The sequence below is a fragment of the Triticum dicoccoides genome, chromosome 1A (assembly GCF_002162155.2).
Source record: "Triticum dicoccoides isolate Atlit2015 ecotype Zavitan chromosome 1A, WEW_v2.0, whole genome shotgun sequence".
In the NCBI taxonomy this organism is placed as follows: domain Eukaryota; kingdom Viridiplantae; phylum Streptophyta; class Magnoliopsida; order Poales; family Poaceae; genus Triticum; species Triticum dicoccoides.
The window spans coordinates 386,364,423-386,391,171 of record NC_041380.1 but is presented as its reverse complement, the minus strand read 5'-3'; positions in this window follow the sequence as shown (position 1 = coordinate 386,391,171).

Sequence of the window (26,749 nt, the reverse complement as noted above, 5' to 3'; positions counted from 1 at the left end):
TAGTGTTGATTACTCCTTGTAGTTGATGCTAGTTGGTTTATTCGGTGGAAGATCATATGTTAAGATCCTTTATGCATATTAATACCCCTCTGGTTATGAACATGAATATGATTTGTGAGTAGTTATGTTTGTTCCTGAGGACATGGGAGAAGTCTTGCTATAAGTAGTCATGTGAATTTGGTATTCGTTCGATATTTTGATGAGATGTATGTTGTCTCTACTCTAGTGGTGTCATGTGAACGTCGACTACATGACACTTCACCATTGTTTGGGCCTAGGGGAAGGCATTGGGAAGTAATAAGTAGATTATGGGTTGCTAAAGTGACAGAAGCTTAAACCCTAGTTTATGAGTTGCTTCGTAAGGGGCTGATTTGGATCCATATGTTTCATGCTATGGTTAGGTTTACCTTAATACTTCTTTTGTAGTTGCGTATGCTTGCAAGAGGGGTTAATCATAAGTGGGATGCTTGTCCAAGGAAGGGCAGTACCCAAGTACCGGTCCACCCACATATCAAATTATCAAAGTACCGAACGCAAATCATATGAACGTGATGAAAACTAGCTTGACAATAATTCCCATGTGTCCTCGAGAGTGTTTTCCTTTATATAAGAGTTTGTCCAGGCTTGTCCTTTGCTACAAAAAGGATTGGGCCATCTTGCTGCACCTTATTTACTTTTATTACTTGTTACCCGTTACAAATTACCTTATCACAAAACTACCTATTACCGATAATCTTAGTTCTTACACAGAATACCTTACTGAAAACTGCTTATCATTTCCTTTTGCTCCTCGTTGGGTTCGACACTCTTTCTTATCAAAAGGACTATGATAGATCCCCTATACTTGTGGGTCATCAAGACTCTTTTCTGGCGCCGTTGCCGGGGAGTGAAGTGCCTTTGGTAGGTGGAATTTGGTAAGGACAAATTTATATAGTGTGCTAAAATTTATTGTAACTTATTACTGTGGAACATAATCCTTTGAGGGGCTTGTTTGGGGTATCTGCACCCTGACCAGTAGAGCAAAGAGTTTCTCCTCAACCCACTGAACCTACTGGAAATGTTTACTTTGAAATTCCTTCGGGTATGATAGAGAAACTGCTAGCTAATCCTTTCATAGGTGATGGAACATTACACCCTGATTTGCACCAAATCTATGTGGATGAAGTTTGTGGATTATTTAAGCTTGAAAGTATGCCCGAGGATGTTATCCAGAAGAAGGTCTTCCCTTTATCTTTGAAGGGAAAGGCATTGACATGGTTTAGGCTATGTGATGATATGGGATCATGGAACTACAACCGATTGAAATTGGAATTTCATCAGAAGTTTTATCCTATGCATCTTGTTCATCGTGATCGTAATTATATATATAATTTTTGGCCTTGCGAAGGAGAAAGCATCACTCAAGCTTGGGGGGGCTTAAGTCAATGTTATATTCATGCCCCAATCATGAGCTCTCAAGAGAAATTATTATTCAAAAAATTTATGCTCGGCTTTCTCTCAATAATCGCTCCATGCTTGATACTTCTTGTATTGGTTCTTTTATGATGAAGACTATTGAATTGAAATGAGATTTATTGGAAAGAATTAAACACAACTCTGAAGATTGGGATCTTGACGAAGGTAAGGAGTTAGGTATAGCACCTAAGTTTGATTGTGTTAAATCTTTTATGGATACCGATGCCTTTCATGAATATAGCACTAAATATGGACTTGACTATGAGATAGTAGCTTCTTTCTGTGAATCCTTTGCTACTCATGTTGATCTCCCTAAGGAGAAGTGGTTTAAATATAATCATCCCATTGAAGTAAAAGTAATTGCACCTATTAAAGTTGAGGAAAATACTATCACTTATAATGTCAATCCTGTTGTTCCTACTACTTATATTGAGAAACCACCTTTCCCTGTTAGAATAAAGGATCATGCTAAAGCTTCAACCGTGGTTCGTAAGAGTAATACTAGAACACCTACACCCTCTGAGAAAATTAAAATTGAACCTAGTATTGCTATGGTTAAAGATATCTTGGCCGATAATATTGACATGTTATTTACTTCTATGGTGAAGCTGCTAGAATTGCTAGACCCGATACTAAAAATAAACATAGACCTGTTGTAAGCATGCCTGTTATTTCTGTTAAAATAGGAGATCATTGCTATCATGGCTTATGTGATATAGGTGCTAGTGCAAGTGCAATACCTCATTCCTTATACAAAGAAATTATGCATGATATTGCACCTGCTGAGATAGAGGAAATTGATGCTGCAATTAAGCTTGCCAATAGAGACACTATTTCACCAGTTGGAATTGTTAGAGATGTTGAAGTCTTGTGTGGGAAAGTTAAATATCCTGCTGATTTTCTTGTTCTTGGTTCCCCACAAGATAACTTTTGGCATATTATATTTGGTAGACCCTTCTTGAATACTGTTATTGCTAGGATAGGTTGCAAAAAGGATGTTGCTACTATTGGTTTGGGGGATATGTCTCATGAGTTTAATTTTGCTAAATTTTGTAGACAACCCCATGATAAAGAATTGCCTAGTAAAGATGAAATTATTGGTCTTGCTTCTCTTGTCGTGCCTCCTAATGATCCTTTAGAAAAATATTTGCTCGACCATGAAAATGATATGTTTATGAATGAAAGAAGGGAAATAGATGAAGTATTCTTTAAACAGGGACCTATTTTGAAACACAACTTGCCTGTTGAAATTCTAGGGGATTCTCCTCCACCCAAGGGTGATCCCGTGTTTGAGCTTAAACCTTTGCCTGATACTCTTAAATATGCTTACCTTGATGAGAAAGATATATATCCTGTTATTATTAGTGCTAAAGTTTCAGAGCATGAAGAAAAGAAATTATTAAAAACTCTGAAGAAGCACCGTGTTGCTATTGGATATATTCTTGATGATCTTAAGGGCATTAGTCCCACTCTATGCCAGCACAAAATAAAATTGGAGAAAGACGCGAAACCGGTTGTTGATCACCAACGATAGTTAAATCGTAAGATGAAAGAAGTGGTAAGAAAAGAAATACTAAAGCTTCTGGAGGCAGGTATAATTTATCCCGTTGCTGATAGTCAGTGGGTAAGTCATGTCCATTGTGTCCCTAAGAAGGGAGGTATTACTGTTGTTCCTAATGATAAAGATGAATTGATCCCACAAAGAATTGTTACATGTTATAGAATGGTAATTGACTTCCGCAAATTAAATAAAGCTACTAAAAAGGATCATTACCCTTTACCATTTATTGATCAAAAGCTAGAAAGATTATCTAAACATACACACTTTTGCTTTCTAGATGGTTATTCTGGTTTCTCTCAAATACCTGTGTCAAAAGAGGATCAGGAAAAGACCACTTTTACTTGACCTTTCGGTACTTTTGCTTATAGACATATGCCTTTTAGTTTATGTAATGCACCTGGTACCTTTCAAAGATGTATGACTGTTATATTCTCTGACTTTTGTGAAAAGATTATTGAGGTTTTCATTGATGATTTCTCTGTTTACGGAACTTCTTTTGATGATTGCTTAAGAAACCTTGATCGAGTTTTGCAGAGATGTGAAGAAACTAATCTTGTCTTGAATTGGGAGAAGTGCCACTTTCTGGTTAATGAAGGTATTGTCTTGGGGCATAAAATTTCTGAACGAGGTATGGAAGTTGATAAATCTAAAGTTGATTCTATTGAAAAGATGTCGTGTCCTAAAGACATTAAAGGTATAAGAAGCTTCCTTGGTCATGCCGGTTTTTATAGGAGGTTCGTTAAAGACTTCTCAAAAAATTCCAGGCCTCTGACTAATCTCTTACAAAAATATGTTCCTTTTGTCTTTGATGATGATTGTGTATAAGCATTTGAAATATTTAAGAAAGCCACGATTTCTGCACCCATTGTTCAGCCTCATGATTGGAATTTACCATTTTGAAATTATGTGTGATGCTAGTGATTATGCTGTAGGTGATGTTCTAGGACAAAGGGTTGATAAGAAATTAAATGTTATCCAATATGCTAGTAAAACTCTAGACAGTGCCCAAAGAAATTATGCTACTACTGAAAAAGAATTTTTAGTAGTTGTATTTGCTTGTGATAAGTTCGAACCTTATATTGTTGATTCTAAAGTAACTGTGCACACTGATCATGCTGCTATTAAATATCTTACAAAAAAGAAAGATGCTAAACCTAGACTTGTTAGATGGATTCTCCTACTACAAGAATTTGATTTGCATATTATTTATAAAAAGGGAGCTGAGAACCCCATTGCAGACAACTTGTCTAGGTTTAAGAATGTTCTTGATGACCCACTACCTATTGATGATAGCTTTCCTGATGAACAATTGGCTGTCATAAATGCTTCTCGTACTGCTCCATGGTATGTTAATTATGCTAATTACATTGTTGCTAAATTTATACCACCTAGTTTCACATACCAACAAAAGAAAAAAGTTTTTCTATGATTTAAGACATTACTTCTGGGATGACCCACACCTTTATAAAGAAGGAGTAGATGGTGTTATTAGACGTTGTGTACCTGAGCATGAACAGGAACAGATCCTATGCAAGTGTCACTCCGAGGCTTATGGAGGACACCATGCTGGAGATAGAACTGCACATAAGGTATTGCAATCGGGTTTTTATTGGCCTACTCTCTTCAAAGATGCCCGTAAGTTTGTCTTGTCTTGTGATGAATGTCAAAGAATTGGTAATATTAGTAGACGTCAAGAAATGCCTATGAATTATGCACTTGTTATTGAACCATTTGATGTTTGGGGCTTTGATTATATGGGACAGTTTCCTTCCTCTAATGGATATACACATATTTTAGTTGCTGTTGATTACGTTACTAAGTGGGTAGAAGCTATTCCAACTAATAGTGTTGATCATAACACCTCTATTAAGATGCTTAAAGAAGTTATTTTTCCGAGGTTTGGAGTCCCTAGATACTTAATGACTGATGGTGGTTCACATTTTATTCATGGTGCTTTTCATAAGATGCTTGCTAAGTATGGTGTTAATCATAGAATTGCATCTCCGTATCACCCACAGTCTAGTGGTCAAGTAGAATTAAGTAATAGAGAGCTTGAATTAATTTTGCAAAAGATTGTTAATAGATCTAGAAAGAATTGGTCCAAGAAACTTGATGATGCATTATGGGCCTATAGAACTGCATATAAAAATCCTATGGGTATGTCTCCGTATAAAATGGTTTATGGAAAAGCATGTCACTTACCTCTTGAACTGGAACATAAGGCATATTGGGCCATTAAAGAGCTCAATTATGATTTCAAACTTGTCGGTGAGAACAGGCTTTTTGACATTAGCTCACTTGATGAATGGAGAACCCAGGCCTATGAGAATGCCAATCTGTTTAAAGAAAAAGTTAAAAGATGGCATGACAAAAGGATACAAAAGTGTGAGTTTAATGTAGGAGATTATGTTTTGTTATACAACTCCCGTTTAAGATTTTTTGCATGCAAACTCCTCTCTAAATGGGAAGGGCCTTACGTCATTGAGGAGGTCTATCGTTCTGGTGCCATAAAAATCAACAACTTCGAAGGCACAAATCCGAGGGTGGTGAACGGCCATGGAATCAAAAATTATATCTCAGGTAATCCCATAAATGTTGAAACTAATGTTATTGAAACCGTAACCCCGAAGGAATACATAAGGGACACTTCCCAAAACGTTTCAGACTCCGAATAGGAAGAGGCATGTGGTACAGTAAGTACACCGACTCCAAAACAGTTCTAATAGCAATTTTTCTTTGTTTTGGAATATTTAAGAAAATAGGAAAATAAGAAGTAATCCGGGAAGGACACGAGGCGTCCACGAGGGTGGAGTGCGCGCCCCCTACCTCGTGGGCACCTCGTGTGCTCTCCGGACTCCGTTTTCTTGCATGATACTTCTTTTGGTTGGTAAAAATTCATTATATAATCCCCGGAAGGTTTTGATCACCGTACCACGCAAATATCTCATGTTTTTGTTTCGAGCTGTTTTCTGCCAGGGTTGTCAAGGCCAGGCATCATGTCATCTGCCTCCTCCAACAATGAGGGCAACGATGCTTGGCTAATGAAGATCTAGCTGAAGAGAGAAGAACCCAGGGAGATCAACAAGGATGATGGGATCAAGAAGGCCATGGGAGATCAAGTTCCGGTAGTAGAAGACGAAGTCATCCTTCAACCTCATCACAATCTCCTTACCCCAATGGAGATTGAAGCTTTCAAGATGATTGAGTTAGCTCGTATTCAAAACAAGTATCTCACAAGTGAAAATATTTTGTTGAAGGACCATATCATCGCACTCAAGGGCATCATCCGCAAATTTGAGGATCTCCTACGCTCGATGTGCGACTATCCATCATCACCATCATCTTCTTCACCAACAAAGAAGAACTGAGTATCGGGTGTGGGCACTCCCCTTGGCAACTGCCAAGCGTGCGGGAGGTGCCCCTGTATCATATCACCATCACACTATTATCTTTACCGTTTTTCTTAGTTCGATCCTTTTGGTTATATCTTGATCTAGTAGAATAATGTTTTAGTATGATTTAGTTTTGAGTTTTTCTTTATGATCCTTCTATGTAATCGAGTCTGCGAGCTATATAATAAAGATTAGTTATGAGTCCAGGGCCTGATTATTTTGCCATGATCTGGAGGGGATAAAAATAAAAGAAAAGGGAAAGAATAAAAATAAATAAAGAGATCATATGGATCTTACGGAGAGTAATGACTTCATATATAAAGAGTATGATGAATAAAAGTTGTTGGGAGTTGACAAACATAGTTTTGGTTCTCGTTGCAATTAATAAGAAGTAATAAAGAAAGAGAGGTTTTCACATATAAATATACTATCTTGGACATCTTTTATGATTGTGAGCACTCATTAAAATATGGCATGCTAAAGAGTTGAAGTTGGACAAGGAAGACAACGTAATGTGTTATGTTTTCTTACATCTGAAATAAATTATATTATCATGGATCATCCAACATGTTGAGCTTGCCTTTCCATCTCATGCTAGCCAAATGATAGTTGAGTATGTGGACTTGATGAAAAGCTCTTTTATTGACTCTTTCCGATGTTACGATAAATTGCAATTGCTTCAATGACTGAGATTATAGTTTGTTAGTTTTCAATGAAGTTTCTGATTCATACTTGAAATTGTGAATGAATTGTTACATTAGCATAAGAAATCGTATGACAATATATATATATATATATATATATATATATATATATATATATGTTGTTGTTCTAAGAATGATCATGATGCCCTATACAGAGTAGATCAACGGAGGAGATCGAGTAGTGCGAGAAATCATGTAGTGCAAGAAATCAACAGAGGAGATCGAGTCTTGTGGGGAAAGGTGCGCAAACCTCTGTAGAGTGTACAAACTAATCATGGTTAGCCGTGTCCCCAGTTATGGAAATCTTGAGTATCTGGTGCTTGAATTATTTTGTTGATCTCATCACTTTACATTAACTAATTTGTTGGGTTGATGATTACTTTAATTGGGATTGAGATGGGTTTCCATTCTCAATGTTTTCAACAAACCTTGTAGTTAAATAAAATATATTCCTTTGCAGTAGGAAAAATTGGCTTTGCGCAAAAACTTTAACCATAGAGCCTCCACCAGCCATATATGCATATAGTAATAGTTGTTACATGTTCATTGCTCTACAGTGTTATATTTGCCAGCATATTCCATGTGCTGACCCATTTCGTGCTGCAACATATTATGTTGCAGACTTTTCAACGAAGAGTAAGGTGCGCTAGGTCGTTGTCGTGCACTCAACTATGTTGTTGGAGTTGATGGACTCGCTTTATCTTCCAAGCCTGCCGCTATTATCTTATTTAGATGGCCTTCAGCCATATTATTGTAATATGTTCTCTTTTGAGACATTCGATGTAATAAGTGTGTGATTGAAAATCTGTTATAATTCCTTCAAGTACTGTGTGTGTCAGCATTACCGATCCAGGGATGACACTTATACACAGAGATTTGACCATCTGAGGTCGGATCGCTACAGATTAGCCACAACAAACTGAAATAGTTAGATAGATTAACGTGTGTGCGCTAGACGGGCACCACCCATTCTAATTAAAAGAAGCATGCGCGATGGTAATAACAAGCGCGCACAATTGTTGGAACAAGACGTGTGCTGACATTGCCTATTGTGGTGCACCCTATAGTGCAAACGCCACGTACGCGGTCGAGAAGGCGCACGTACCCACGTTACGCCTTCTGGGAATAGTGCCGCACTTATAACCGTTAGTAAATTTTGAGCATGCGTCCCGTCACATTCCAAATTGCAAACCTGTTCGCACCGATCAAAACCAAAATGGTTTCCCACTTAGGAGTGTATTACTACGCGATTATAAATACTGCTACTCCAAGATGACTGCACATTCCTCCTCAACTCCTCATCCAAAAAATTCAAAAACAAACAAGTCATTCATCATCGTTCCCTTGCGTCCACCATGGCCAGCGTGAGTTCTGGGTCGAGAGATTGCCACCAGGGAGAGGCGAGCCTGGAAGCGGGAGCACGAGAGATGTCCCGCCTCGCTGTGAAAGCAACCAACATGTCCCGCCGCATGGCCATAGCAGCAGAGAGGTCCCGCCGCGCCGCCGAAGCAGAACGGAGGACCCGTCGCGCCGTTGATGCAGCAGATTGGTTCGGCCGCATCGCGGAAGCAGAAGAGATGTCCCGCCGCACCGTGAATGCAGCAGAGATGTCCTCCCGCGCCGCGGTGGCCTGGGAAATTGCCTCACAAGCAGACGAGGACTCTAACAGGCGCATGCCTGCCCTCGTCCTTAGGCAGATGGATCAGATCTCTAGGTGGGCGAGGTTGTAGGATGACCTACAAGCCTCGTTTGAACAGTCTACCGACATCATCCGGCAACTAAATGAGAGCAATGTAAAGCTCCGGGCCGAGCGCAACCTGCTGAGGGCGAAGATTGTCGAAAGTGCGGAGCAGCAGGAGCTGACCACTGCCTTGTTGAATAGGACCAGCGTCATTGTCGAGAAACTTATGGACGAGAATGCCATGCTGCGCATCGAGTGCAGAAGGCTGGTGGAGGAATCCATGGATGTTCTCAACCAGCATCTTGAGGACTAGTTCCTACTATGGCTTCCTTCTTCTTTTGCCCTTGTGTATGTAGGGAGTTGTCGCATGTGGCTTTTTTTAATTATATTTATAAATATGTAAGACAATTATTATCCAATGTCATCGTCCTTATATTCATCATGCTTGTTATAAGTCGCAGTCGATGCTATATAGGTCCGTCGGATCTTACATCAAGATGCGTGTAAAACTTTCTTTTTAGATTTTCATTTTTCTCTCTTAAATCTCAGTCTAGTGAGACATATAGCCACGTCGTAGAACAAGTGCTCGGGCACCATTAATGGAGACGTTGGGAGGGAGGTGCATGGCGGGTAGCGGTCAAAAGGGCTCTCTTCCCGCTGAGCACACGCAGGCGTCTGATCGCACACCTCCCGTACTCAAATAGCTACCCCGCACGGCACCTCCTAACCAATAAAAAAAGGGGACGCATGACCGCACGTAATTGGTAAGTCGAACGCCCACGGTTTCAATAATACTTGTGTTTCCGATTTGTAACGTGACAACACTTCTTCCAAAATGACTTTGTTGATTGTTAATGCGTGCGCCTTCGCAAATCGGACAGAAAAATTACCACAGCATCTTGGTGCCATGTCATGAGATCATGCCAAGTTTCATGATTTTCAGGCATGTTTTGGAATTATAGGAATTAAAAAACCAAGTTTCTCAATCTTTCCGGCCGAGCCACGACGCCCAGATGTTTGAATTTCACTCCCATCTCTTGCATGGGACCTAGAAATTCACCCAAGGACACACATGTGATTTTTCAAACAACTTTGGTGCATTGGAGCATGTGCTTGAAGTTCAAATTTGAATTATGCACATTAAATGCCCAAAAACTCAATTAATGTATAAAAAGGGCCAAACGAACCCGAAATAATTCCAAAATTTAGCACAGTACTTCTATTTGGTCTAATCTGGCTGTGTAAAAAAATTAAGGCGGGAGAAGGCAATGTACGTATGTCGTTTCGCACACGGAGGTGACACGTTCCCTCTCGGAACCACGAGCTTTTTTGAGGGAAGATCCGATTTGCAAGAATCTTACACCAAAGCTTGTCTCAATTCAGCCAAAAAAATTACCGTAGCATGTTGGTGCCATGTCATGACACCATGCCATGTTTCATGATTTTCAGGCGTGTTTTGGAATTACAAGAATTAAAAAAACCAAGTTTCTCAATGTTTCCGGCCAAGCCACGACGCCCAGATGTTTGAATTTCACTCTCATCTCTTGCATAGGACCTAGAAATTCACCCAAGGACACACATGTGATTTTTCAAACGACTTTGGTGCATTGGAGCATGTGCTTGTAGTTCAAATTTTAATTATGCACATTAAATGCCCAAAAACTCAATTAATGTATAAAAAGGGCCAAACGAACCCGAAATAATTCCAAAATTTAGCACCGTACTTCTATTTGGTCTAATCTGGCTGTGTAAAAAAATTAAGGCGGGAGAAGGCAGTGTACGTATGTCGTTTCACACACGGGGGTGCCACGTTCCCTCTCGGAACCATGAGCCTTCTTGAGGGAAGCTACGGTTTGCAAGAAGCTTACACCAAAGCTTGTTCCAATTCGGCCGAAAAAGTTACCACCAACATGTTGGCGCCATGACATGACACTATGCCAAGTTTCATGATTTTCAGGCGTGTTTTGGAATTATAGGAATTAAAAAACCAAGTTTCTCAATCTTTCCGGCTGAGCCACGACGCCCTGATGTTTGAATTTCACTCCAATCTCTTGCATGGGACCTAGAAATTCACCCAAGGACACACATGTGATTTTCCAAACAACTTTGGTGCACTGGAGCCTGTGCTTGTAGTTCAAATTTGAATGATGCACATTAAATACCTAGAAATTCAATTAATGTATAAAAAGGCCAAATGAACCCGGAATAATTACAAAATTTAGCACGGTACTTCTATTTGTTCTAATATGGCTGTGTAAAAAAATAAGGCGAGAGAAGGCAGTGTATGTATGTCGTTTCGCACACGGAGGTGACACGTTCCCTCTCGGAACCACAAGCCTTCTTAAGGGAAGCTCCGGTTTGCAAGAAGCTTACACCAAAGCTTTTCCCAATTCGGCCAAAAAATTACCGCAGCATGTTGGTGCCATGTCATGACACCATGCCAAGTTTCATGATTTTCAGGCGTGTTTTGGAATTATAGGAATTAAGGAAACCAAGTTTCTCAATCTTTTCGACCGAGCCACGATGCCCAGATGTTTGAATTTCACTCCAATCTCTTGCATGGGACATAGAAATTCACCCAAGGACACACATATGATTTTTCAAACAACTTTGGTGCACTGGAGCATGTGCTTGCAGTTCAAATTTGAATTATGCATATTAAATGCCCAGAAACTCAATTAATGTATAAAAAAGGCGAAACGAGCCCGAAATAATTCCAAAATTTAGCACGATACTTCTATTTGGTCTAATATGTCTGTGTAAAAAATTAAGGCGGGAGAAGGCAGTGTACGTATGTCGTTTCGCACGCGGAGGTGCCACGTTCCCTCTCGGAACCACGAGCCTTCTTGAGAGAAGCTCCGGTTTACAAGAAGCTTACACCAAAGCTTGTCCCAATTCGGCCAAAAAAATTACCACAACATGTTGGTGCCATGTCATGACACCATGCCAAGTTTCATGATTTTCAGGCGTGTTTTGGAATTACATGAATTAAAAAACCAATTTTCTCAATCTTTCCGGCCAAGCCACGATGCCCCGATGTTTGAATTTCACTCCAATCTCTTGCATGGGACCTAGAAATTCACCCAAGGACACGCATGTGATTTTTCAAACAACTTTGGTGCACTGGAGCTTGTGCTTGTAGTTCAAATTTGAAGTATGCACATTAAATGCCCAGAAACTCAATTAATGTATAAGAAGGCTAAACGAACCCGGAATAATTCCAAAATTTAGCACGGTACTTCTATTTGGTCTAATCTAGCTGTGTAAAAAAATTAAGGCGGGAGAAGGCAGTGTACGTATGTCGTATCGCACACGGAGGTGACATGTTCCCTCTCGGAACCACGAGCCTTCTTGAGGGAAGCTCCGGTTTGCAAGAGGCCTACACCAAAGCTTGTCCCAATTCGGCCAAAAAAATTACCGCAGCATGTTGGTGCCATGTCATGAGACCATGCCAAGTTTCATGATTTTTAGGTATGTTTTGGAATTACAGGAATTAAAAAACCAAGTTTCTCAATCTTTCCGGCCGAGCCACGACGCCCGGATATTTGAATTTCACTCCCATCTCTTGCATGAGACCTAGAAATTCACCCCAAGGACACACATGTGATTTTTCAAACAACTTTGGTGCACTGGAGCACGTGCTTGTAGATCAAATTTGAATTATACACATTAATGCGTAGAAACTCAATTAATGTATAAGAAAGGCCAAACGAACACGGAATAATTCCAAAATTTAGCACGATATTTCTATTTGGTCTAATCTGCCTGTGTAAAAAACTTATGGCGGGAGAAGGTAGTGTACGTATGTCATTTCGCACACGGAGGTGACACATTCCCTCTTGGAACCAGGAGCGTTCTTGAGGGAGCTCCGTTTGCAAGAAGCTTACACCAAAGCTTGTCCAAATTCGGCCAAAAAAATTACTGCAGCATTTTGGTGCCATGTCATGACACCATGCCAAGTTTCATGATTTCCAGCCATGTTTTGGATTTATAGGAATTAAAAAACCAAATTTCTCAATCATTCCGGCCGAGCCACGACACCCAGATGTTTGAATTTTATTCTCATTTCTTGCATGGGACCTATAAATTCACCCAAAGACACACATGTGATTTTTCAGAAAACTTTGGTGCATTGGAGAACGTGCTTGTAGTTCAAATTTGAATTATGCACATTAAATGCCCAGAAACTCAATTAATGCATAAAAATGCCAAACGGACCCGGAATAATTCCAAATTTAAACATGACACTCATGTACTAGTTGCACGTTCACTGTATGTAAATGTTCTAGCAATTCAAACACCGTCCTTTCCCTCCGTAACACCATTTTGTCTTTGAAAACATAATGAAAAAATCAGGTATACCACAAACAGTTACTAGAAAGAATCGTGTGGGATGCGATATAAAATATCTTGGTGCACTGTCTTGTCTGGCTTACGCAGGAAGCTTCGTCATCCAACAATCCACCGCCCCCGCTTGAACCACACTTGCGCGCCAGTTTCTCGCGGCACCGAGCGAATTTTTTTGCTACCGCGGAAATATCTATCTCCCCGCCCCCTCCCTCCTACCAAAAGCCACATTTACACTATTCCTCCTTGCTTTCCAAGTTCAAACCTTCACTGTTGCTTACTGGCAGCTCAACCTCCTTGTTGGCGACCCATCTTCTTGCAGCACCGCCTCCTCGCCGACTACCCTTCTTCTTGCAGCGTCGCCTCCTCACCGGCGACCCTTCTTCTTGCAACGCCGCCTCCTTGCCGGCGACCCTTCTTGTTGTTGTGTGGCCTCCTCGCCGCCAACCCTTCTTCTTGCTGCGCGGCCTCGTCGATATGGTCAGGTAATCCACACCACACCGACACCATCCTCCTCCTTTCCCGTCCAACATGCCCAGACTGACGGAGCGACACCTTCCACCGAAATCACTGCCCCCTCCTCCAATTAAGTGCTGCCCACAGCCATTTTACACATAGTATGACATGGAGCTGAGTAGCATGCGGCCGCACGCGCGAACGAGATCGCTATGGCTGACATGCATGTCGATCGCCAGATCTTGGAGGAGCACCTCGTCTTTGAGGCCACCGTCGACACCGCCGCGCGATTGTCTACTTTAAAATATAGTTCGTGATGTTTTCTTGAGGCCACCGCCAGGGCCTTCTAGTGATTTGTCCTCTGTAATGTTAATATGCAATCTGATGTTCAGTTAACAAGTTAGTCCTCTGAAATGTAATGTTCAGTTAACACTTTGGTCCAACAATTGCTACATTTCATAGTACTATTCTCAAGCATTCTTTGTTTTATTAACTGTCTTATCTTCTAGTACATGTTTCTATTTTGCAATGTCGTGCTCAGTTAACTATTTTGGTTCATTTGGTCTGCTGTCCATTTAACTGTTTGGTTCAGTTCTACAATTTGATTTTTATTTGTTGTGGGTACAATTTTGTATTGTTATGCATGTGACACCAATCGAATTTGGCTGTACTCAATACATATTCTACTGATAGTATGGCAACTCTCAGTTAACCTGATCAAGATCTTCCTTATGTGTGTTGCAGGGAAACAATGGGAGACACTGCGGTTTACCATCGAGGTTTGTTCAAGCAGGGTCCTTTGGCTAATAGCACATTATTGTGCAGTTGCAGGAATCATTCTAATATTTAGGTTTCTTACAATTTGGTCTTGCACATGTAGGTCCTGCTGTCAGAGGCTTAGACCCACTGTTCGACCCAATTTGCATATGGGGAAATGAGATTTCCATGATTATCAGTCAAGTTAAGAAACTCAAAAAGATTGTTAGGATGAAGAAACTTGCGACAAATAACAACAAGATCTTTGTTTGCACAATGAAGAAGACATCAGTCAACTATAGGATGGTACCAACTCTTTTACCTTGTTTTTACACCTTGCGCCATTTCAAAATTTACAACAGTGATTTATGCATAGCTTTGTTTTCAGTACTTTTCAAAGCAGTTCACCGATGATTACCTCTCAAACCACCTGCATGGTCAAGAGGCGAGGAAGGTATTCATTCAACACCCACGGTACAATATTGAAGTCTTGCTGAAGAGTACGAAGGTTGGGCTGGCAATTATCCATAGCCACTGGCCTAAAGTTGCAAGGACATTCAACATCACCAAAGGCTCAATATTTGCCTTCCGGTTCTGCAGTTTCCCAGATGAGATTCATCTGTCTATTTACCGTGTATGATGCTACTTTCCAAACATTTATGATGCTGCATGTGAAACTTGGTGATGTTGTGTAATGGCATAACTGAGTGCTGAAGCTATCTGATGTAATTCGATTATGAAGTCCTGGTTGCTTTTATATGGATATGAAATATCTGGCGTGTTTTATAAGAAATATCAGTTTGATTACTACATGGATTATTGATAATAGGCTAATTACCCTACTTATTGGGGTTTTCTATTGCAAATGGTTACTCAGACAGCACCGTGGGCAATGAACTCAAACAACCCGCACGGTTTCTAGAAAGTAGGCGTGTTCGATCAACTAACAATCACACACGGCTTCCGGTAGTGAACTGTTTGCGTTCGGCCACCTTGCACAAACGTTTCCACACAAAGAACTGTGTGGGATGTACATACCTATGGAAATGATTTTCTGGGAATCACCGTGTGGGATGTACATACCTACGGAAATTATTTCTGGGATTCACCATGTGGGATGTACATACCTACGGAAATGATTTCTGGGATTCACCGTGTGGGATGTACATACCTACGGAAATGATTTCTGGGATTCACCGTGTGGGATATAGATACCTACGGAAATGATTTCTGGGATTCACCGTGTGGAATGTACATACCTACTGAAATGATTGGGTTTCCATGCCTCGCCCGATCGCAGACGGCCCCAGCCTGGGTCCCACGAGGGCCTATCCCCGACGATTTCTGGGTCGTGTGGGAAGGACCCCCCCCCTATCGCCCACACTCACTTGGCGACGATTCCAAATGCTGCCGTGGAAAGGGGTTTTAAACCGTTTGTTTAGGAATCGTTGTACAAGTGCCTTGATCTCCATTGTACCATCGTTGTCGTCTCGCCAACTATTGCTTCCACGACTATCGCTACCGCTTAGTGATAAAGTAAAGCAATTACATGGCGATTGCATTACATACAATAAAGCGACAACCATATGACTCTTGCCAGTTGCCGATAACTTTGTTACAAAACATGATCATCTCATACAATAATTTATATAATCATGTATTGACCATATCACATCACAACATGCCCTGTAAAAACAAGTTAGACGTCCTCTACTTTGTTGTTGCAAGTTTTACGTGGCTGTTATGGTCTTAGTAAGAACCGTTCTTACCTACGCATCAAAAACCACAACGATTTTTCGTCAAGTGTGTTGTTTTAACCTTCAACAAGGACCGGGCGTAGTCACACTCGATTCAACTAAAGCTGGAGGAACAGACACCCACTAGCCACCTGTGTGCGAAGCACGTCGGTAAAACCAGTCTCATGAACGCGGTCATGTAATGTCGGTCTGGGCCGCTTCATCCAACAATACCGCGAATAAAAGTATGACATGCTGCTAAGCAGTATGACTATTATCGCCCACAACTCTTTGTGTTCTACTCGTGCATATAACATCTAGGCATAGACCTGGCTCAGATGCCACTATTGGGGAATACAGTATTTCAAAAAAAAATCCTACGATCATGCAAGATCTATCTAGGAGATGCATAGCAAAGAGAGGGGAGAGTGTGTCTACGTACCCTTGTATATCAAAAGCGGAAGTGTTAAGTAACGCGATTGATGTAGTCGAACGTCTTCGCGATCCAACCGATCAAGTACCAAACGCACGTCACCTCTGTGATCTGCACACGTTCAGCTAGGTGATGTCCCTCATACTCTTGATCCAGCTGAGGCCGAGGGTGAGTTGCATCTGCACGACAGTCTGTTGACGATGATGATGATGAAGAAGTTACCGTGCAGGGTTTCGCCTAAGCACTACGACAATATGACCGAGGTGGAAACTATGGAGGGGGCACCGCACACGGCTAAAGATCAACTTGTGTGTCTATGGGGTGCCCCTCCCCCGTATATAAATGAGGGGAGGAGGGGGCCGGCCGGCCACAAGGGACACGCCCAAAGGGGGGTAATCCTACTCCTAGCAGGAGTAGGTTCCCCCCTTTCCTAGTCCAACTAGGAGAAGAGGGAAGGAGAGGGAAAGGGAGAGGGAAAGAGGGGTCGCACCCCCTCCCCATGTCCTATTCGGACTCCCCATGGGGGGTGCACACCACCTCCTGGCTACGGCCCTATCTCTCCCCTAAGGCCCACTAAGGCCCATAACTTCCTTGGGGGGGGGGGGTCCGATAACCCTTCGACACTCCGGTTTTATCTGAAACTATCCAGAACACTACCAGTGTCCGAATAACATGGTCCAATACATCAATCCTTTTGTCTCGACCATTTCGAGACTCCTCGTCATGTCCGTGATCACATCCGGGACTCCAAACAACCTTCGGTACATCAAACCACATAACACAATACATATCGTCATCGAACATGAAGCGTACGGACCCTACGGGTTCGAGAACTATGTAGACATGACTGAGACACATCTCCGGTCAATAACCACTAGCGGAACCTGGATGCTCATATTGGTTCCTACATATTCTAGAAAGATCTTTATCGGTCAAACCGCATAACAACATACGATGTTCCCTTTGTCATCGGTATGTTACTTGCCCGAGATTCGATCATCGGTATCATCATACCTAGTTCAATCTCGTTACCGGCAAGTCTCTTTACTCATTCCATAATGCATCATCCCGCAACTAACTCATTAGTCACATTGCTTGCAAGGCTTATAGTGATGTGCATTACCGAGAGGGCCCAGAGATACCTCTCTGACAATCGGAGTGAAAAATCCTAATCTCGATCTATGCCAACTCAACAAACACCATCGAAGACACCTGTACAGCATCTTTATAATCACCCAGTTACGTTGTGATGTTTGATAGCACACTAAGTGTTCCTCCGGTATTCGGGAGTTGCATAATCTCATAGTCATAGGAACATGTATAAGTCATGAAGAAAGCAATAGCAATAAACTAAACAATCATAGTGCTAAGCTAACGGATGGGTCTAGTCCATCACATCATTCTCTAATGATGTGATCCTGTTCATCAAATGACAACACATGTCCATGGCTAGGAAACTTAACCATCTTTGATTAACGAGCTAGTCAAGTAGAGGCATACTAGGGACACACTGTTTGTCTATGTATTCACACATGTACTAAGTTTCCGGTTAATATAATTTTAGAATGAATACTTAACATTTATCATGATATAAGGAAATGTAAATAACAACTTTATTATTGCCTCTACGGCATATTTCCTTCAACAATTATAAAGAGAAGATGACTCTGTGGGTGTAAAAGACTAGGTGAGGTCATAATCAATGTAAAGTAGAATTCAAATATTTGAATAAGAGATCATGATGTTTGAAACCCATGCATGCATGAATATAACTGATATATGCGCGGTGTGGTTTGGAAATGAGCATGATATACTGTATACTCATTGAACAAAGTTAGAATGGTTTGAATTTGACATACCAATGGCAGACATCGTTTGGCCATATTGCATCCGTGCATGGACACACTATTCTAATTGGAGATGATGGGCGACTTTCGCATCACATATCTATATCTATACACCTATATATTATATTTTATATTTTTTATATAGTGTGCGAATAACTTTAACTTTGAAAAATTGTATATCATCTACATTCCACCATATTTTGTCACATGTACAATCTAGAAGACTCCATGGTTGAACTTAAGCACAATACACAAACCTCAAAATAGAAGCACTTCTTCTTTGTTCTAGACTCTTCTGTATCATAATTGCCCAAATGTTTTTCTACATGATTTGCCATTATTTGTTTTTGCTTTATGCTTTACAACGCACAATTCCATGACTCTTAAAATAGATTAGCTTTCTTATAAAAACTAGATGATTTTGAATGAAATGAACTATAAGAATTAAACGAACATCTACATCATGCATATATGACTCAAAGCTTACATGCTATAATGTGGTATTTATTCATAATTTGGTTGCCAAATCTCATGCGTGCAATGCATGTGTATCCAACTAGTCTAAATGGTGTTTGTGTGTGTGTGTGTGTTGTGCGTGTTAAACACATTGTACGTAGTATCATACATGGTTTAGATTCCGAACATCTAGCTAGAGCATACATGTACTATGATTTGAATTAAACATAAAATGGATACATATATTTGAATTTCAGATCGTATGTACATTGCTACCTCTTGAGCATGTGTTGGTTTTCCCTTGAAGAGGAAAGGGCGATGCAGCAAAGTAGCGTAAGCATTTCCCTCAGTTTTTGAGAACCAAGGTATCAATCCAATAGGAGACTGCATGCAAGTCGCCTAGTACCTGCACAAACAAACAAGAACCTCGCAACCCAACACGATAAAGGGGTTGTCAACCCCTTCAGGGTCACTTACAAAAGTGAGATTTGATAGAGATAATAAGATAAATATTTTTGGTTTTTTTGTGTAGATTGAAAAGTAAAGATTGCAAAATAAACGGCGACAGAAATAGCTATTTGATGGGAAACTAATATGATGTAAAATAGACCCAGGGGCCATGAGTTTCACTAGTGGCTTCTCTCAAGATAGCATATATTACGGTGGGTCAACAAATTACTACCGTGCAATTGATAGAAAAGCGCATAGTTATGATGACATCTAGGCATGATCATGAATATACGCATCACGTCCGTGTCAAGTAGACCGAAACGATTCTGCATCTACTACAATTACTCCACACATCCACCGCTATCCCGCATGCGTCTAGAGTATTAAGTTCATAAGAACAAAGTAACACATTAGGCAAGATAACATGATGTAGAGGGATAAACTCAAGAAATATGATATAAACCCCATCATTTTATCCTCGATGGCAACAATACAATACGTGCCTTGCTGCCCCTACTGTCACTGGGAAAGGACACCGCAAGACTGAACCCAAAGCTAAGCACTTCTCCCATTGCAAGAAAAATCAATCTATTAGGCCAAACCAATCTGATATTATGAAGAGACTTGCAAAGATATCAAATCATGCACATAAGAATCCAGAGAAGAATCAAATATTGTTCATAGATAATCTTAATCGTAAACCCACAATTCACCGGATCTCGGCAAACACACCGCAAAAAGAATTACATCGAATAGATCTCCAAGAACATCGAGGAGAACTTTGTATTGAGATTCAAAGAGAGAGAAGAAGCCATCTAGCTAATAACTATGGACCTGAAGGTCTATGGTAAACTACTCACACATCATCCGAGAGGCCATGGTGTTGATATAGAAGCCCTATGTGATCGAATCCCCCTCCGGCAGATCATCGGAAAAGGGCCCCAGATGAAATCTCACAGGTACAGAAGGTCGCGGCGGTGGAAAAGTGGTTTTGTGGCTCCCCTGGATGTTTTCAGGGTATAAGCGTATACATAGGTGAAGGAAGTAGGTTGGTGGAGCTACGAGGGGCCCACGAGGGTGGGGGTGCTCCTAGCCCCCCTGGGCGTGCCGCCCTACCTCGTGGCCGCCTCGTTGCTTCCTTGACCTCCACTCCAAATCTCATGGATTGCGTTTGTTCCAAAAAATATCCTCACGAAGGTTTCATTCCGTTTGGATTCGGTTTGATATTCCTTTTCTGCGAAACACTGAAATAGGCAAAAAAACAGCAACTGGCATGGGGCCTCCGGTCAATAGGTTAGTCCAAAAAATAATATAAAAGTGCATATTAAAGCCCATTAAACATCCAAAACAGATAATATAATAGCATGGAACAATCAAAAGTCATAGATACGTTGGATACGTATCGGCATCCCCAAGCTTAATTCTTGCTCGTCCTCGAGTAGGTAAATGGTAAATACAGAATTTTTTATGTGGAATGCTACCTAGCATAATTTTCAATGTAATTTTCTTTATTGTGGCATGAATATTCAGATCCAAAAGATTCAAGATAAAAGTTTAATATTGACATAAAAATAATAATACTTCAAGCATACTAACAAAGTAATCATGTCTTCTCAAAATAACATGGCTAAAGAATGTTATCCCTACAAAATCACGTAGTCTGGCTATGCTCTATCTTCATCACACAAAATATTTAAATCATGCACAACCCCGATGACAAGCCAAGCAATTGTTTCATACTTTTGATGTTCTCAAACTTTTTCAATCTTCACGCAATACATGAGCGTGAGCCATGGACATAGCACTATAGGTGGAATAGAATGGTGGTTGTGGAGAAGACAAAAAGGAGAATATAGTCTCACATCAACTAGGCGTATCAATGGGTTATGGAGATGCCCATCAATAGATATCAATGTGAGTGAGTATGAAAGCTCAACAAAAGAAACTAAGTGGGTGTGCATCCAACTCGCTTGCTCACGAAGACCTATGGCATTTTGAGGAAGCCCATCATTGGAATATACAAGCCAAGTTCTATAATGAAAAATTCCCACTAGTATATGAAAGTGACAAAATAGGAGACTCTCTATCATGAAGATCATGGTGCTACTTTGAAACACAAGTGTGGAAAAAGGATAGTAGCATTGCCCCTTCTCTCTTTTTCTCTCATTTTTTTATTTTTTTATTTGGGCCTTTTTTCTCTTTTTTATGGCCTTTTTCGTCCGGAATCTCATCCCGACTTGTGGGGGAATCATAGTCTCCAGCATCCTTTCCTCACTGGGACAATGCTCTAATAATGAAGATCATCACACTTTTATTTACTTACAACTCAAGATTTCCAACTCGATACTTAGAACGAAATATGACTCTTTGTGAATGCCTCCGACGATGTACCGGGATGTGCAATGAATCAAGAGTGACATGTATGAAAGAATTATGAACGGTGTCTTTGCCATAAATACGATGTCAACTACATGATCATGCAAAGCAATATGACAATGATGAAGCGTGTCATAATAAACGGAACGGTGGAAAGTTGACTGGCAATATATCTCGGAGTGGCTATGGAAATGCCATAATAGGTAGGTATGGTGGATGTTTTGAGGTAGGTATATGGTGGGTTTATGGTACCGGCGAAAGTTGTGCGGTACTAGAGAGGCTAGCAATGGTGGAAGGGTGAGAGTGTGTATAATCCATGGACTCAACATTAGTCATAAAGAACTCACAAATTTATTGCAAAAATCTATTAGTTATCGAAACAAAGTACTACGCGCATGCTCCTAGGGGGATAGATTGGTAGGAAAATACCATCGCTCGTCCTCGACCGCCACTCATAAGGAAGAGAATCAATCAAAAATCATGCTCCGACTTCATCATATAACGGTTCACCATACGTGCATGCTAGGGGAATCACAATCTTTAACAAAAGTATCTCTCAAATGCACTAATCAACTAGCATGACTCTAATATCAGCATCTTCATATCTCAAAACAATCATCAGATATCAAACTTCTCATAGTATTCAATGCACTTTATATGAAAGTTTTTATTATACCCATCTTGGATGCCTATCATATTAGGACTAATTTCATACCAAAAGCAAATTACCATGTTGTTCTAAAAGACTCTCAAAATAATATAAGTGAAGCATGAGAGATCAATAATTTCTAAAAAATAAAACCACCACCGTGCTCTAAAAAGATATAAGTGAAGCACTAGAGCAAAATTATCTAGCTCAAAAGATATAAGTGAAGCACATAGAGTATTCTAATAAATTCCGATTCATGTGTGTGTCTCCAAAAGGGTGTGTACAACAAGGATGATTGTGGTAAACTAAAAATCAAAGACTCAAATCACACAAGACGCTCCAAGCAAAACACATATCATGTGGTGAATAAAAATATAGCCTCAAGTAAAGTTACCAATAGACGAAGACGAAAGAGGGGATGCCTTCCGGGGCATCCCCAAGCTTAGGCTTTTGGTTGTCCTTGAATTTTACCTTGGGGTGCCTTGGGAATCCCCAATCTTAGGCTCTTGCCACTCCTTATTCCAAAATCCATCAAATCTTTACCCAAAAACTTGAAAACTTCACAACACAAAACTCAACAGAAAATCTCATGAGCTCCGTTAGTATAAGAAAACAAACCACCACTTTAAGTTACTGTAATCAACTCATTATTTATTTATATTGGTATTAAAATTACTGTATTCCAAGTTCTCTATGGTTCATACCCCCGATACTAGTCATAGATTCATCAAAATAAGCAAACAACACACGAAAAACAAAATCTGTCAAAAACAGAACAGTCTGTAGAAATCTGTAGGTTTCGAATACTTATGTAACTCCAAAAATCCTGAGAAATTAGGGCGTCCTAAATAATTTGTATATTGATCTACTTCAGTTGGAATTAGTATTTAGCGCTCCCTGGTAAAAAATGAAAATTATACTCGTGCGCACATACTTTCTGTTTTTTAACAGCAAGATCAAATAACAATCACCCAAGAAGATCCTAAAGGCTTTACTTGGCACAAACACTAATTAAAACATAAAAAACACAATCATAAAAGAGGATATATCTAGGTATTGCCATGATAGTGATAAGGTAAATCACGAAAACTCATCTCATACTCCCTACGTTCTGCAGCAAGTTTTCTTTGTGGCAAGCAAAAGTAATCAAAAGGGCTAAATTTATTGGGACAAAAGTCCCCAAGATTAAGCTGGGGAGGTATTGGTTCCTCCTTTGGCCCCTCATATTGCACAACCAATTCATCATTATAAGCATTCTTTTGGCAAAAATTCATGAGCTTTTGTTCAAGGGAAAAACCTAACCCATTGTTCTGGATAGCAAAATTATCGTTAAGTTCAGAGATCCTGTCAACTAGAACATTGGTAGGAACCTTTTTTCTAAGGTTTTCATTAAAAGCAACATGATCTAAAGATAGAAGGCGCATTATGTCTTCTTGATAAAAAAGGATTGCTTCTATGGGAGGACGGCTGGCATCCACCCTATAATGCGCAAAAACTTCATTGGCTTCTTTTATTATAAATCTGAACTCATGAGCTAAAAAGATGGTAGCTGCTCGCTTAACAGAAGAATGCTCAATATTACAAAATTCTAGAAAAATCCTTTGAACACAATGGTGCATAAATAAATTGCCTTTCAAGTTCAACTATGAGCAAAGATATAGCATCCGCAAAACTACTAGTTCTATGAAGCATAGACCCTCCCATAGTGGGCAAAGCACCGGCACAAGTCAAGAAATCTTGTATAACACCTTTTCCAATAACATTACCACTACTAATCTGAAACTTTTTAGTGTGTAAAATAGTAAGTTCTTCATGAGGATTATCAAAAGCATCAAAGTTCCCCCCGTTGTTACTATTATCCTTATCAATGATAATCTCCCCAGTTTCAGACATGATGGCAACAAACCGCACTAAGAATGGATACACAAGAGGCAAGCGAGAGAAGGCGAACGGAAAGGAGGCAAATAAAACGACAAGGGTGAAGTGGGGGAAAGAAAAACGAGAAGCAAATGGCAAATAATGTAATGCGAGGGATAAGAGTTTGTGAAGGGTACTCGGTATGTCTGAAGGAAATATGCCCTAGAGGCAATAATAAAGTTATTATTTATTTCCTTATAATCATGATAAATGTTTATTATTCATGCTAGAATTGTATTTTCCGGAAACATAATACATGTGTGAATACATAGACAAACAGAGTGTCACTAGTATGCCTCTACTTGACTAGCTCGTTAATCAAAGATGGTTATGTTTCCTAACCATGAACAATGAGTTGTTATTTGATTAACGAGGTCACATCATTAGTAGAATGATCTGATTGACATGACCCATTCCATTAGCTTAGCACCTGATCGTTTAGTATGTTGCTATTGCTTTCTTCATGACTTATACATGTTCCTATGACTATGAGATTATGCAACTCCCGTTTACCGGAGGAACACTTTGGGTACTACCAAACGTCACAATGTAAATGGGTGATTATAAAGGAGTACTACAGGTGTCTCCAATGGTCGATGTTGGGTTGGCGTATTTCGAGATTAGGATTTGTCACTCCGATTGTCGGAGAGGTATCTCTGGGCCCTCTCGGTAATACACATCACATAAGCCTTGCAAGCATTACAACTAATATGTTAGTTGTGAGATGATGTATTACGGAACGAGTAAAGAGACTTGCCGTTAAACGAGATTGAACTAGGTATTGGATACCGACGATCGAATCTCGGGCAAGTAACATACCGATGACAAAGGGAACAACGTATGTTGTTATGCGGTCTGACCGATAAAGATCTTCGTAGAATATGTAGGAGCCAATATGGGCATCCAGGTCCCGCTATTGGTTATTGACCAGAGACATGTCTCGGTCATGTCTACATTGTTCTCGAACCCGTAGGGTCCGCACGCTTAAGGTTACGATGACAGTTATATTATGAGTTTATGCATTTTGATGTACCGAAGGTTGTTCGGAGTCCCGGATGTGATCACGGACATGACGAGGAGTCTCGATATGGTCGAGACATAAAGATTGATATATTGGAAGCCTATGTTTGGACATCGGAAGTGTTCCGGGTGAAATCGGGATTTTACCGGGTTACCGGGAGGTTACCGGAACCCCCCGGGAACCACATGGGCCTTCATGGGCCTTAGTGGAAAGGAGAAAGGGGCAGCCCAAGGGGGCTGCGCGCCTCCCCCCTTCTCCTAGTCCTATTAGGACTAGGAGAGGTGGCCGGCCAACCCTCTCCCTCTTTCCCCCTTGGGAATCCTAGTTGGAATAGGATTGGAGGGGAGTCCTACTCCCGGTAGGAGTAGGACTCCTCCTGCGCCTCCTCCTCCTGGCCGGCGCACCCTCCCCCCTTGGCTCCTTTATATACTGAGGCAGGGGCACCTCTAAACACACAAGTTGACACAAGTTGATCTACGTGATCGATTCCTTAGCCGTGTGTGGTGCCCCCTGCCACCATATTCCTCGATAATACTGTAGCGGAGTTTAGGCGAAGCCCTGCTGCTGTAATTCATCAAGATCGTCACCACGCCGTCGTGCTGACGGAACTCTTCCCCGACACTTTGCTGGATCGGAGTCCGGGGATCGTCATCGAGCTGAACGTGTGCTCGAACTCGGAGGTGCCGTAGTTTCGGTGCTTGATCGGTTGGATCGTGAAGACGTACGACTACTTCCTCTACGTCGTATCATCGCTTCCGCAGTCGGTCTGCGTAGGGTACGTAGACAATACTCTCCCCCTCGTTGCTATGCATCACATGATCCTGTGTGCACGTAGGAAAAATTTTGAAATTACTACGAAACCCAACAGTGGCATCCGAGCCTAGGTTAATGATGTTGATGTTATATGCACGAGTAGAACACAAGTGAGTTGTGGACGATACAAGTCATACTGCCTACCAGCATGTCATATTTTGGTTCAGCAGTATTGTTGGACGAGACGACCCGGACCAACCTTACGCGTACGCTTACGCGAGACCGGTTCCCTCGACGTGCTTTGCACAGAGATGGCTTGCGGGCGACTGCCTCTCCAACTTTAGTTGAACCAAGTATGGCTACGCCCGGTCCTTGCGAAGGTTAAAACGGAGTCTATTTGACAAACTATCGTTGTGGTTTTGATGCGTAGGTGAGATTGGTTCTTACTTAAAGCCCGTAGCAGCCACGTAAAACATGCAACAACAAAGTAGAGGACGTCTAACTTGTTTTTGCAGGGCATGTTGTGATGTGATATGGTCAAGGCATGATGCTGAATTTTATTGTATGAGATGATCATGTTTTGTAACCAAGTTATCGGCAACTGGCAGGAGCCATATGGTTGTCGCTTTATTGTATGCAATGCAATCGCGATGTAATGCTTTACTTTATTACTAAACGGTAGTGATAGTCGTGGAAGCATAAGATTGGCGAGACGACAACGATGCTACGATGGAGATCAAGGTGTCGCGCCGGTGACGA